Below are 13,861 nucleotides of genomic sequence, written 5' to 3'. Positions count from 1 at the left end.
TAGGCTAGTCCCTGTAGGACCTGGCCCCATTATTTGAGCCCAGACCCAATACATCTCGAATGGTCCCCAAATGTTTTCATTATTTTAGGCTAGACAGCCTAGACTATAAGGGATCTTTCACACAAGATATTTTTGAATTTGTGTGGGCTTGGATGATCTCACAGAATTTTGGGCTGGATTTTCTGTGGGATGGGTTGAAGAAACTTATTACTGTTCATTCTCCATAATCCATATTCTACAGTAAAACTTTGTGGGTCAGGAGTGAGCTAAGATAAAGCCCAATGTAGTCGCAATTTTAAGAATTATGTTTTTTGTACTTTTTTTTTTTTTTGATAAGATGTTTTTTGTACTTAGTTTGACCCAAAACCAATAACCTATGCGCCGAGAGATATCTCCTGTTCTCACCAAATAATAGCCGAGGTTCAAATCGAAATTAAGAAGTTTATGAGCATTGGCATCTAAGCACTTAAAAAATTTGCCATTTTACACTCAATAAAGTTAATTTATCTATTTCATCATAGAATTTCATAATTCATCCAACATTCCAGTTTTTATTTTAACATACAACTCATTAAAATAATATAAACTATTTAATTAAATAATATAAATCTACAAATCATGAACAACATAAAGAAGAGAGTGTGAGTGAGAGGTTAACAAAAAAAAAAAATTATGTTTACAGACCATGAACAATATTTTCTAAAAGTAACAACTTGATGTAGCTAGGTTGCAAATTTTTTTAGAAATAGCAATCCGGTTAATGCTTGCTTTTGGTTGTTTGATGGTTTAAAATAGTGATTTGGGGGATTTTGTACCCCTAAATGCTAATACTCTTAAAAGGGATAAAAAGTTATGCAAAGTACAAATTAATTTCACTTAGAGCATTTGCATCAGACAATAAAAAATAGAAAAATGACTCAATTTTACACATCTATGTTCCAAAATAACCCACATTAGTCAAGTTAAAGATATGTAAATTTGCAAAATTGCTTAGTAACTGTGTAAATTTACACTAATACTATTCATTTTGCATATATTTATTTTATTTATTTTTACATATCCCGAGAATGAAAGAAGAGGGTGAATGATGATTGTTGTGTGTGAAAAAGAGAAACAATTAAAAAAAAATATTGATATTTTAATGAAATAAAATATAGAATAGGTGACATGATGTGGGTATTTTTTTAAAGTGATTATGTAAAATAGAAAATGTATGTTTTTATGCTGAAATAAACAAAAAATTTTGTATGAGTTGATTTGAATGCTCTAACTAAATAAATATGAATTTTTAGATGGGTTGTTACTATAGTACCTAGAGATGGTAACACACACACACACACACACACACATAAAGATTATGGCTTATAATGAATATTAATATAGACCCATGCTTTGTGGCAACCTCCCCCCCTCAACATGTTTCAAAATAAATTTTGATGGAGCTACTTTTGCTGCTAAAAATAAGTCTGGCATCGGAGTTATTATTCGAGACTCTCAAGGTATGGTTATTGCCTCTTTCTCTCTCTCAACTACGCCCTTAGGAATTTCAAGCTGTAGAAATTGAGGCCTTAGCTGCGATAAGAGCTTTGGAGTTTGCTTTGGAGCTAGGTATTGCACAAGTGGCTCTAGAGGGTGAATCTAAGGTAGTTATGGATGCTCTTACTAAGGAGGATGTTTCTCTATCTTTATATGGTCTTTTAATTTCCGATGCAAAAATCTTTGTCCCATGATTTATTTCAATTACGTTACTCTCATGCTAAGAGAGAAGGTAATAAAGTGGCTCATAGTTTAGCTAGACATGCTATTATTGTTTATGAATTTAATGTGTGGATGAAGTATGTTCCTCCACAGGTTACTTCTATTTATCAAATTGATTTATCTAACCTTTCTTAGTTTTAATAAATATCGTTTTCTTTCTTAAAAAAAATTACAACTGGTTATTTTTTTTTAAAGGACAGTATTTAAAAACTTTCATAGTGGAGTTGTATAAGAACCCTAAGGTTCTGATTGGTTAGAGGGGTGGAAAAGTGGAATGATAGAAAATGGTGGGAGGATGAAAAATTGGGAGGATAGAAAAGATTTTATTTTCTCTCATTTATTTGGTTGGGAGTGGAAAAGTGGAGAGATAGAAAAAATGAATTTGAATAAATTTACTCATATACTCTTATTAAAGAATGATGCCTAATTAAAACAAAATTAAAAAAGTAACAAATAACCACACAAAAAAAGAGCAATCACCCTAAGTTATTATAAAAATAAAAATCATGTCCCAAAAAAAATCACGTCTAGTTAAAAAAATAAAAACAACTATCACACCCAAGCCCTAGAAAATATAAAGAATAAAAAAAGAATAGAAAAAAAAGAGGCAACTGGCAATGTCATTGCCTAGAAAGAGGAAAAGGGGTGGGGGGGGGGGGGGGGGGCCGGAAAGCAACTTGAAGAAGCCCACGTGCACATGGGGCATATTTGTCAATGAAAAAAAAAATCATCCCCACTCAGTTTTTTCCTTATTTTGGAGAGAAAACATTTTGGTGGGCCCAAGGAGGCAACACTTGCACTCCACCATTTATTTTCCTTCTTCCTTAGCCAACCAAACACACTCCAAAAAAAATTTCCTCCCTATTTTTTCCCAAAAAATTTTATATTTTCAAAAAAAAAAAAAAAAACCCCTCAAAATTGTACAAAGTTACAAAACCAACAGCAGGCACACACAAACCCACCCATGGGGGAGGAAGAAAAGACGGAATAGTTGTTATTAGCTCATAAGTATTGGCACCAGATTACTTAATTTTTCTCCATATTTTAAAATAAGAACATACTTTTTTCTATTTTAGCTAACTACTTTTTCTTTTCATTTACTTTAGGTCACTTCTAAACCCTATTTTATTTAAATATATTTTTCATCAATTTTTTTATTATTCCTCTCACTTTTAAAAACACCCACTTTACTTTATCACTATTATCAAGACACAAAAACGATAATAATAATAAAAAAAAAAGTTTAGGGAATGAACAATACTCTCTAAAATAGTGAGCCATTGTAGCTAAAACCTATCTTGGAAGGGAAATAGGTAAGTTAAGAGTGCTCATATTAGTGATTGTATAATAGAAAAAGTACCATATTTTAGCCAACAAACCTAAAATTCACTTACATCAGGTCATGCAAAGTTGTATAAAAAAATAAATAGTTGCTATAGTAACCAAGTAAATTTACATTAACATTATTCATTTTGCATTTCGTTTTTTATTCTTTCTTTACATGTCATGAAGATAAAGAAAAATAGTGAATGATAATTGTTGTGTGTAAAGAAAGAGAAACAATTAAATTTTTCAATATTTTAATGAAAATGTAATGCAATATAAATAATTTGATGTGAGAAGTATGTAAAATAGGTTCTTATGCTAAAAAAATAAAATTTTGTACAAGTTTATGTGAATGCTCTAATGCAAGTATATTTTTAGGTGTTTTTTTGGTTTTGGTTACCCATATTCACCTCTTGCCCTATTTTAGGTAATCTGCTACCAATGCTGGGTCTCATCTAAGATTTTAGCAGGTAGACAACTGCTTAAGACCCCCAATGAAAAGAGGCATCCAAATTTTCACCAATAGAGATATCCATATACCAATTGGAGGTATTAATTAAGTCTCAAATATTCACCAATAAATAAAAAGTAATTTTTTAATCAAAGAAAAACTAAAAAAAGAAAATTATTTTCATTGGATGTGACAATGACTATTCATTTTTATCAGTTTTAGAGTGTAGAATTCATTAATTTTCTACACACAAATGCTGAAAAAACTCATTAATCTCCTACTAGTAAATAAATTTATATTCAAATTTTATGTTGAAGTATTAATTATGTAATTTTATTAAAAATTTAAATCATAAATTTTTAGAATTTGGTTGCTTCACTTAATAGATAATGTTTATTATAGTTGTATAGTCATTGAATAATACAATGGATTCATTTTAATTTGCTATTTTGCATAAAAAATAGATGTTAAATAAAAATAATATTAAAAGTTAAATAAATCTTTTATTAATATTAAAAATAGATCTCACTAGAAATAGTAGCTCCTTGAGCCGCCTAGCCTTAGAGTCCGTTTGGATAGAACTTATTTTGCTGAAACTGAAAACTGAAAACTGAAAACACTGTAGCAAAATAATTTTTAAATGTGTGAATAGTACCGTGGGACCTATTTTTAATGAAAAAGTTGCTAAAAAGTAAAATTTGTGGGACCCATAAACAGCATATTTGTGCACTATTTATGGCTAAAAAGTCAAACTTTGCGGCTGGGTTAAAAAAAAAAGAAGAAGCAAAATGTGGACGTGAACGTAGAAACTTGAATCCAAACGCCCTCTTAGTCGTGTATGCGTAACTGAAAGAAGGGCTTTGGATGCTTCCCAACACACAAATCCATGTAGGCCTATATATCACTATTATGGAATTATAATTAATTATTTTCAAGTTCAAATCACTATTTGGAACAGTATAGACGCATGCCTTATAATAACAGTATCTCAATATTTTTTTTTACAACCACAAAGACAAGACAAGCGTATCTCCTCCTATCAAAATAAAATACAGACACCATATCATGAATAAAATAAATAATTTTATTTAAATTAATTAAATATGATAAAATTTTAAAATACTAATTAATTTTTTTTATATAAAGGAGCTTGAATATTAAATTTTTTATTTAATATTAAAAAAGTTTATAATTGAATTCACGTAAAATAATAAAAAGAATAAAAAACAAAAACCTTCCCATCAAAATCCGGCGGTTTCAAATTATTACGTGAGACCCAATAAATGTGTTACTATTTGGGCGTTGGGAGATGCGACTTTGCCACTTTTGGAGGGTGGAGTGGAATTCGGACTTGGGATATTTTTTAATGAGAAATGTTTTGGCCACTCAGTTCTTTGTTGCTTCTTCTGTCATTAACCCATTGGTTCAAGAGAAAGGCGTGTATATTGCTTTCCAAAAAAAAAAAAAAAGAGAGAAAGGTGTATATATCGTATTGGTTAGAATTGATTCTGTAATTTGCAACGTCATCTATGATCGGACGGCCAGAATTTCATTCTTCATGATTGGGTAGGTCATCACGTCACCATCTGAATAGAATAGAATTGTCTCTCCGCGGCCCTCGGCAGAATGTTTTATTTAAGGGCGAGTCCAAACGGTAAAGATTGACAACTAATTCTACGCCAATTTTTATAATTATTTGATGCGCTTGATTATAAATTGTGAGAAGAAAAGAGTGGTGAATTATATAAATTTTTTTCAAGGAGGCCAAGTTATATATATATTAGTTTTAACTTATGGCGTCTGCTCCTAATGATAACCCTTTATCATTAGACCAATACACCAATCAATTTTTGGTGTAGTTAGATATTGAATTTTAGATCACTTATTTAGCTATTAGAAATTTTACCAGTTGAACTAATTAGAACCCATAATTATATTTATTTATTGCTTATATACGAAGAATATTTGTAATTTTGATTTAACATATGATATTTTTTTTACTTAAAAACAAATTTACATCAAGTAAGCCTATCTTTGGAAAGAAAGAAAAAAGAGAGTACGTTTTGACTAGGGGTGAGCAAAACGCCACCGACGCCGACATCACTGATCGGCGCTGACGAAACCGTCCCGACTCCAGTGCCGACCGAATGAGCCGAGGCCGGCGTTCGGACTTCACCCTCCGCTTCGACGCTGGTGCGGTGTTGCCATCGGATTGAGAAATCCAAAACCGAGACAACACCAAACCGAACTGATACTCTGTTCTATCATTCTTTTTTTTTTTCTTTTTTTTTTTTTTTTTCTGAAGCTGATAAAAGTAACGACGTCGTATAATATGGGTATTATTAAAAAAAAGAAGAAGAAGCAAAGTTGTGCGTTTTGTGCTAGGTTTACAGATTCTCAGGGTATATAAATTCATATTTTTCTCTCAGAATCTTTTAACTCTCTCTCTCTCTCTCGCTCTCTCTCTCGAGTCTCGCCTGACGCAGCGCCTCGCCTGAGCTCTGCAAAACAACGATAAGCTTCTTCGTGTTTTGACTTTCAGTTTTGTTTGTCTTTGTTTTTTACTGTTTGAAACTTTGAATGCTTGAAATCTCTCAAAGTTTACTGCTTGAAACTTTTACTGTTTTAAGCTTCTTTGTCGTATGCAACTATGAAGTTTGAATGTTTGTCTTTAGCAGCTAAGCCAATAGTTATAGCAGTATCCAGTATTATACTTGAATCATTGAATGTTTGCAAAGCTTGTGTGAGTCGTGTGAGTCACACGGTGTGACTCAGTGACAGTTTCTAAGTGTCTGTCTATTTTACACAGATGCTTGATAAATAGCTGCTTAATAAATAGCTGACCAACTAAAGTAGCTGCTTAATAAATATAATATTATATATACACGGATGTTTATAATATAATATAATATTAATAGCTGACCAAGTCTTGTATGATACACGGATGCTTAATAGTTAATGCAATAATGCTTACATATATAATATTATAATATATTAATATTAACTATTAAGGTTGGCTTGGCTGTTTCATTGTAGATTTGTAGCTGCTTACATGTAAGTATAATAATATTAATATTAATACTAACTTCTTTTTTTTTCAGCATTTTAATTTTTGAGAGAGACAGAGATTGAGAGAGTTCACGCTTTCAATCATTCACGGAGAAGTAATCACTAATCACTCACTATATTCAGCATTTTGATTTTAAATTTTTAGTACTTAATAACCACTGCTTTAAGTTTATATATATATAATTAGCTTTTATTTTATATTTATATTGAGAACAATATAATAAATTCCTTGTTAATATTAGTGTCATGAATTGTTGAGTAATGACTAATGATTGTTAATTTGTTTGTTTTTTTTTTGTTTTTTTTTATACAAGATAGAATTTCTACTCTAGCCTAATCTAAGTGTATATGTGTGTGAAGCTCCCTCCTAGAGACTTGAACCCTAGCCCTTGGCCCCCTACACTCCACAAGCATTTATACTTGTAGAGTGACCGCTGCACCATGGGTGTGCGGTGGTTGATTGTTAATTTGTTAGTTTGTTATTGTTGTAACTAAAACTGATTAATTATAATTTAATATTGTTGTGGAAACTTTTTTTTTTTTTTGTTGATTGGAAATTTTTTTATTAGATGGATGTCGATGCTCCACTTGGATTTGGTGCACCTGGGGACCCTAACCCACCTCCTCCTAGTCCTGGTGCTAACCCTAACCCACCTGAGACTACAACACCAATTGGACTTGGTGCATCACTTCTCCCACTATCACCTAAACAAGGTGGTAAAGACCCGTCTATAGTATGGCAACACTTCATTAAGTTGGCTGGTTTTGATCCCGATAATCCTAGGTCTCAATGCAAGTATTGTAAAAATCAATATAAATGTCATGGTAAGAAAAATGGTACTTCGAGCATGTTGCAACACATGAAGGCTTGTAAGAAGTGGCATTTTCCCCGTGATGATAAGCAAAAAACTTTGTCTTTCCAAGCGAAGAGAGAAGGGGAAAGTGGTTCAAATGTGTTAGTGGTTGCAAACTATAGTGAAGAGAAGATAAGGTTGACGTTGGCAAGGATGATCATCATTGATGAATTGCCTTTTAAATTTGTGGAGCGTCAAGGCTTTCAAGAATTTAAGGAAATAGTTGAGCCTAGGTTTCCTATTCCCCATCGCACTACCATTGCAAGGGCTTGTATGAAGATTTATTCTAGTGAGGTGGATATTTGAGAGGGGCTTTTGTTGGGCAACGGGTTTGTGTGACAACGGATACTTGGACATCCATACAAAACTTGAACTACATGGTAGTCACTGCACACTTCATTGATGGGAACTGGACTTACCAAAAGAAAATCTTGAACTTTTGCCCTATAGCTAATCACAAAGGGGACACCATAGGTAGAGCTGTTGAGTTATGTTTGTTGAAGTGGGGTATAGACCGGTTCTTTACAATCACCGCGGATAATGCTAGTTCTAATGATGCGGCAATTGAATATGTGAAGAAGAAAACAAAAGAAAGAGATAGTAGCATATTGGGTGGTGAGTTCATGCATATGCGTTGTTGTGCGCATATCTTGAATTCGATAGTGCAAAGTGGGTTGAAGTCCATTCATGAATCAATTGTCAAAGTTAGGAATGCGGTGCGATATGTGAGAGCTTCTCCCGTAAGGTTTAAGAAGTTTCAAGAATGTGTTGAAAATGAGAAAATCAAAGCTAAATGTTTGTTGTCCCTTTATGTGCCAATAAGGTGGAATTCCACTTATCTCATGTTAGAATGTGCTCTGAAATTTGTGAGAGCATTTGATAGGTTGGAAGAGGAGGATGGGCATTACAAATTTTTTTTTTGTGAATCGGATGGGAATGGGAAAAAGCCCATTGGTCATCCTAACTATATTGATTGGGAAAATGTCAAGACCTTTGTGAAATTTCTTGGCATATTTTATGAGGCGACACTTAGATTTTCTGGGTCCTTGTTTGTCACTTCTAATACATACTTCCATGAGCTAATTAGCATTGAAGATCAATTGCAATAGTTGTGTAGTGTTGATGGGGATCCAATTTTGAAGAGTATGGCAGTAAAGATGAAAAGAAAAAATGATAAGTATTGGGGAAGTATGGATAATATCAATTTGATGTTTTTTGTTGCTGTTGTTCTTGACCCAAGGTATAGATTGAAGTATGTAGAGTTTTGGTTTAGGGAGTGGTATGGAAAGGATAAGGGGAATGCGATGAGCTCTAAGATTAGGGATGCATTGAAGATGTTGTATGTGGAGAGAATGGGTCAAAATGGAGCTTCGAGTTCTAGTGGTAGTGGTGCTTCATTATCTAGGGACTCCAGGCCAAGTGTTGGCAATGCTTCATTGTCTGATCACATTAAAAGTTATAATAATAGGTTTAAGTAACACTTGGTGGACGAGGACAGTGTGGAAAGCAAATCTGAGTTGGATAGGTATTTGTTGGAATCTTCTAAGGACCCTAATGTGGAAGATTTTGACATCTTGATATGGTGGAAAATGAATTCTTCTAGATATCGAGTCTTTTCTCAAATTGCTCGTGATGTGTTGGCTATTCTTGTCTCTACAGTTCCATCCGAGTCTGCTTTTAGTACGGGAGGGCGTGTTTTGGATTCATTCCGTAGTTCACTATCTCCTAATACAGTTGAAGCCCTTATTTGTACCCAAAATTGGTTAAAGGATGCAAAGAAAAAAAAGACCAATAAAGCTTCGGGAGTGCATGGATAATGTGGAGGATATGGATGGTTTTGAGATTGACACTAGTAAATATAGGTTCATTTTGTTTATTGTATATATCAATTGTTTATTTATTTGCTCAATACTTACGAATCATTTTATTTTGAATGGGATTGTAGAAATTGCATCGGTTTGCCCAATGCCTATGGAGGAGGATCCAAGCACTGTTGTGTTGGATGATGATGAGTGATGTGCTGCTCTTTGCTTGGAGTTAATTAGTTGTTAGTATTATGTAAGTATACATTCGTTTGTGTTAATTATAAATATTCTATTGTTCATAAACGTTTTATTATTATTAACACGTGTTTATTTTGTTTTGTTTAGCATTTTGTAGGAGTTCTAGAATGATGCATAGTACATAGACTTACTGGACAAAAGACTTACAAGAATTAACATTCTTTTGCCTATATGCTAATTATATCTGTACATATTATTGGTAGTGGACTTTTCACTAGTGATAGTTATTTAGGTATTCATGGGTGGGATTATTATTAAGGATACAAGCAATTAGCATTCTTTTGCCTAAATGCTAATTTAATTTGTATATCTTTCTTTTGACATTTGTGGAAAGTGACAAATAGTTCTGTAATACGTTGTTAAGTGGATACATTAACGCTTATTGTTATTGACACTGACACACACAGTGATACTAATGATATTATATGCTACATGATAGTATTTTGGGAGTTGAACTCTTATTGAGGCAATTTCAAAATATTTTTGTATGGTGAATGAAATGAAAGAATTTGGATCATTATGTGAACAAATTTTTTGAACAGGTTTTGGAATATGCTTTTGTGTGTTGGTTGGATGTAGAAAAATATTTTTTGGAATTTTTACTTTCTTTTTAATGACTTTTCTTTTGCTTCTGTTTTATGTTTAACTAGGTTGGCACAAGTTTCTTGAACATGTTGATATATTGATATTGGCCTTGAAAGCCAAATTTTTTTAATTAAAAAAAATAGTTTTTTAATATTTCAAACCGACCAAACCAACTAAACCGCACCGCTATAGGTCAGAGAACCGACCTTAGGCAGTGTACATCAGTTCCAATTATGAAAAAATTGATCTCTATCGGTTCGGTAATAAATTTGGAAAAAAAACCGCTCCTACCGAACCGCGCACACCCCTAGTTTTGACATATCTAAAAATATACAAGTCAATTTCATAAAAATGGTCCACAATTAAATTACAAGTCAATTTAATAACATAGAACATAATTAAATTACGTATGGTATACATTAGATACAATTTGTTGAATGAAATATGTATGATATAAGAGTAATTGGAAAGAACAAAGTGGGTTTCAATTAGTTCAACTTGTAAAGTTTTTAATGGTTGAATAAGAAATGTGAGGTTCAATTCCTATCTACACCAAAAACCAATTGGTATCTTGGTCTGATGATAAAGAGTATCATCAGGAGCGAACACTATAAGTTAAAACTCTCTCTCAAAAGAAAAAAAAAAAAAAAGAATGACAAAAATGCATAAGTTAACTATATAAATGCATTACATGTTTATAGTATATATAAAAAAAATAACTAGGTGGGGGGGGGGGGGGGGGGGGCATTATTTAAATTTCATGTACAATTTTTTTTCCCAAAAATACAAGAGGGAGGGAGGAATTCTGAAAAGTCAAAAGGGGCCATGGCCCCCTTCCCTTAGCTCCTACGTGTATAATTTTAGTTATAGGACTTTTTAATAGTCATGTGACTTATTTAAGTAATACACATTGATAGTTTTATAATTGATCATGTAATTTATTGGAAAAGATAGCTCAAAACATGTTTAGGGTGTGTTTGTATAAGCTGTTGGAAACGAGTGTTTTGAGTTCAAAATGAACGTTTGTAAAAAAGTTACGAGGAATTATTATTGCAAAACAGAGTTTTGGATTTTAAAAACACTATTTTAAGCTTCCAAAATGCCTAACCAAACGGACCCTTAGAGCCAAACATTTTTCTAATAAATATGATTCTTTTTTTTTCTTTCAAAATTTAAGTATCTATTATACCATCACATCATATATATATATATATATATATATATATATATATATATATTTATGGTCAAATTACACCCCCCCTTCCTTAAGGTTTGAGGAAATGACATTCACCTCTAAACTTGAAAAGTAAAAACACTCATACCATGAGGTTTAAAGGAAATAACACTCCCCCCTTTCATTAATATTAGTAACAAAATATTTCAAAATTTTAAAAGATTCTCTTTACCAAGTTTTAATTATAGTTACCAAGTTTCAAAACCAATTTTTTCAATATTTTTTAGTCGCAGCTTACCAGTTGATATTATTTAAGTTTGATGGGAGGTAGTAAGGGACCAGTTAAGATATATGTGTCAGTGTGAATCTTGCATTAAATAAGTCCTTGACATCAATCTAGGTTTTGAAAGAAGTGGAAAGAGATGTGCAGGAAGGGATGACTATCGATATTTTGGGTCCTGTAAAACTTTTAAGGATAAGTGGAGGATAATTTTGGAAATTTTCCCTTAACCAAAGGGCAAGTTAGTACACAACATTTTTAACATCAGTTTAGCAGAGTTTAGTCAAATAAATATCAAAAAGGGAAAGTGTTTTTTCTTTTTAAGTTTGGAGGTGAGTGTCACTTCCTCAAACCTCAAGGGAGGGAGTGTAACTCGCCCTATATTTAAAGCCAAAGCTAAGAGAAACTTTAATTAGATTTCTAAATTGGATTTCAATTAAACTCTAATTTTGTGACATGTGTCAATTCAATTTCCTAATTTTGGTGAAAGTATTTACTATTCACTTCAAAAATCAAGAATTTTTGTTAATTTTTATATATAAGGTAACATCAAATTCAAAGATAATTATTATTTTTAAATATAATAATTTTATAGCAATTTCTAAATTTTGGTGAAGGTATTTATTACTTATTGCAATAATCGAAGAGTTTGTTAATTCTATATTAAAAGAAACACCACATTCGATTTGGATTGTTTCTTAAATATTTCTACAAGGTTTTGTTTTAAGGGTTAACAAAATATACAATTGACCATCAATAGCATTTATCTTATGTAGGAATTTAAATATGAATATTTTATTATGCATCTAATTATTGATAATCTATTATATATATAATTATATATTTTTAAATGTAGTCATGCATAGTATGGGGTTACAAACTAGTGTGTGTGTGTATTTTTGAGGATGAACTAGTGTGTATATATATATATATATATATATATATATATATATATATATATATATTTAAAGCCCATCAGAGAAAATCTAATTAAATTTCAATTGGAATATCAATTTAAGGCCACGTGTCCCCTTTAAATTTTTATATTTTTGTGTTAAGTAAGTTATTAGTGCAAAGCGTGAAAAGTTTATATAAAAAAACTATACAAATGCTATGCAAAATCCGAAGAGTTTATATCAAAAACTATATAAATGCTTTCTAAAAAAAAAAAAAAACTCTATATAAATGCTACAATGGAGAAACTAGATTATCACAAAAGCTAAACTCTTTGAATTCTCTCTCTTTAATGGAAACCATGAAATTAAAAATTATGTAGTAGAATAATGATGTATAAAATTGTGTGATCCTAAAAAATTACATGACAAAATTAATGTATGCTCACTAAACTGTCTTAACTTGTTTTTGAAATATAAAATTGGGTAGACTTGTTTAATGTGTGTATGTGTGTGTGTGTCTGTGGGTTTTGGAATGCATGACATTTTTTTGAGAGATATTTTGAGAGCTTAAAATGCTAGTTGGATCCTTGGTTGAGTTGCATGTTTGATTGCATTTATGTCTGTGTTTTTTTTTTTTTTTTGAAAAAATGTTTTTAAGCAATCTCGACAGCTCCTCAACATCTCTCGACAGCTAGGCTATCTATCAAGCTCTTCAGCTTCTTTTTATCGCAATCTCAATAGCTTCTTGACAGCTTCTCGATCCATCGAGAAAGTTTTTGTCTCCTCGATATATGCTCGATAGCTTCTCGATCCATCAAGCCCCTTTTGCTGTGGACAGCTTTGGATAGCTGCTTGATAGTTGTATCTCTTTAAGCCTTTAAAGCTCAACACCTCTCGACACCTCTTGATCTTTCGAGAATTATGAGATTTTATAAATAGGATCTGCGCAAATTCTTTCTCATTTCTCTCGATCTCTCTTGACTCCTGTTGACTCTTTACCTCCCAAAACCTTTCTCTCTCACTCCAAACTTCTTTCCCAAGAGTTTTTCAACCTAAAGATCATCTTCTTTCATCTGGTATGATCTTTTTCACTCATTCTACCACGCATTTAATGTTTTCTGACCTAACTTTTGGGATTTTTGAAAAATTTTGGGTTTTTTCAAAATTGATGAAGTTTTTGTGAAATTTTTAGGACGGATCTTGTTTAAATGGTTTTAAATCATCATGCATTGCATCACATTTGCATTATAACAATATTTCATGTATTTTGGAAGTGTGTTTACTTTGTTGCAATGTTGTGTGTTGGTAAGTTTGGATTGGGCTGAGCCTATGATGTTTTTAAGTTTGCATGTTACATGTTCATGTATTTTCATGCATACGTACCTTCATTTATCTTTATATTGAT

The 13,861-nt window shown here is 31.9% G+C and overlaps 1 long non-coding RNA gene across 1 annotated transcript; it reads left to right on the top strand.

The window, feature by feature from the left end:
* The first annotated feature begins 8,068 nt into the window (after positions 1-8,068).
* Positions 8,069-9,873, top strand: LOC142638107 (uncharacterized). The gene is made up of 2 exons (XR_012844977.1): positions 8,069-9,516; positions 9,609-9,873. It is a non-coding gene; the product is annotated as an uncharacterized LOC142638107 (long non-coding RNA).
* The last annotated feature ends 3,988 nt before the right edge of the window (positions 9,874-13,861 follow it).

The sequence above is a fragment of the Castanea sativa genome, chromosome 6, assembly GCF_040712315.1.
Source record: "Castanea sativa cultivar Marrone di Chiusa Pesio chromosome 6, ASM4071231v1".
Lineage (NCBI taxonomy): Eukaryota > Viridiplantae > Streptophyta > Magnoliopsida > Fagales > Fagaceae > Castanea > Castanea sativa.
The sequence above is the reverse complement of the archived record's forward strand: the minus strand, read 5'-3'. Positions and strand labels throughout refer to the sequence as shown.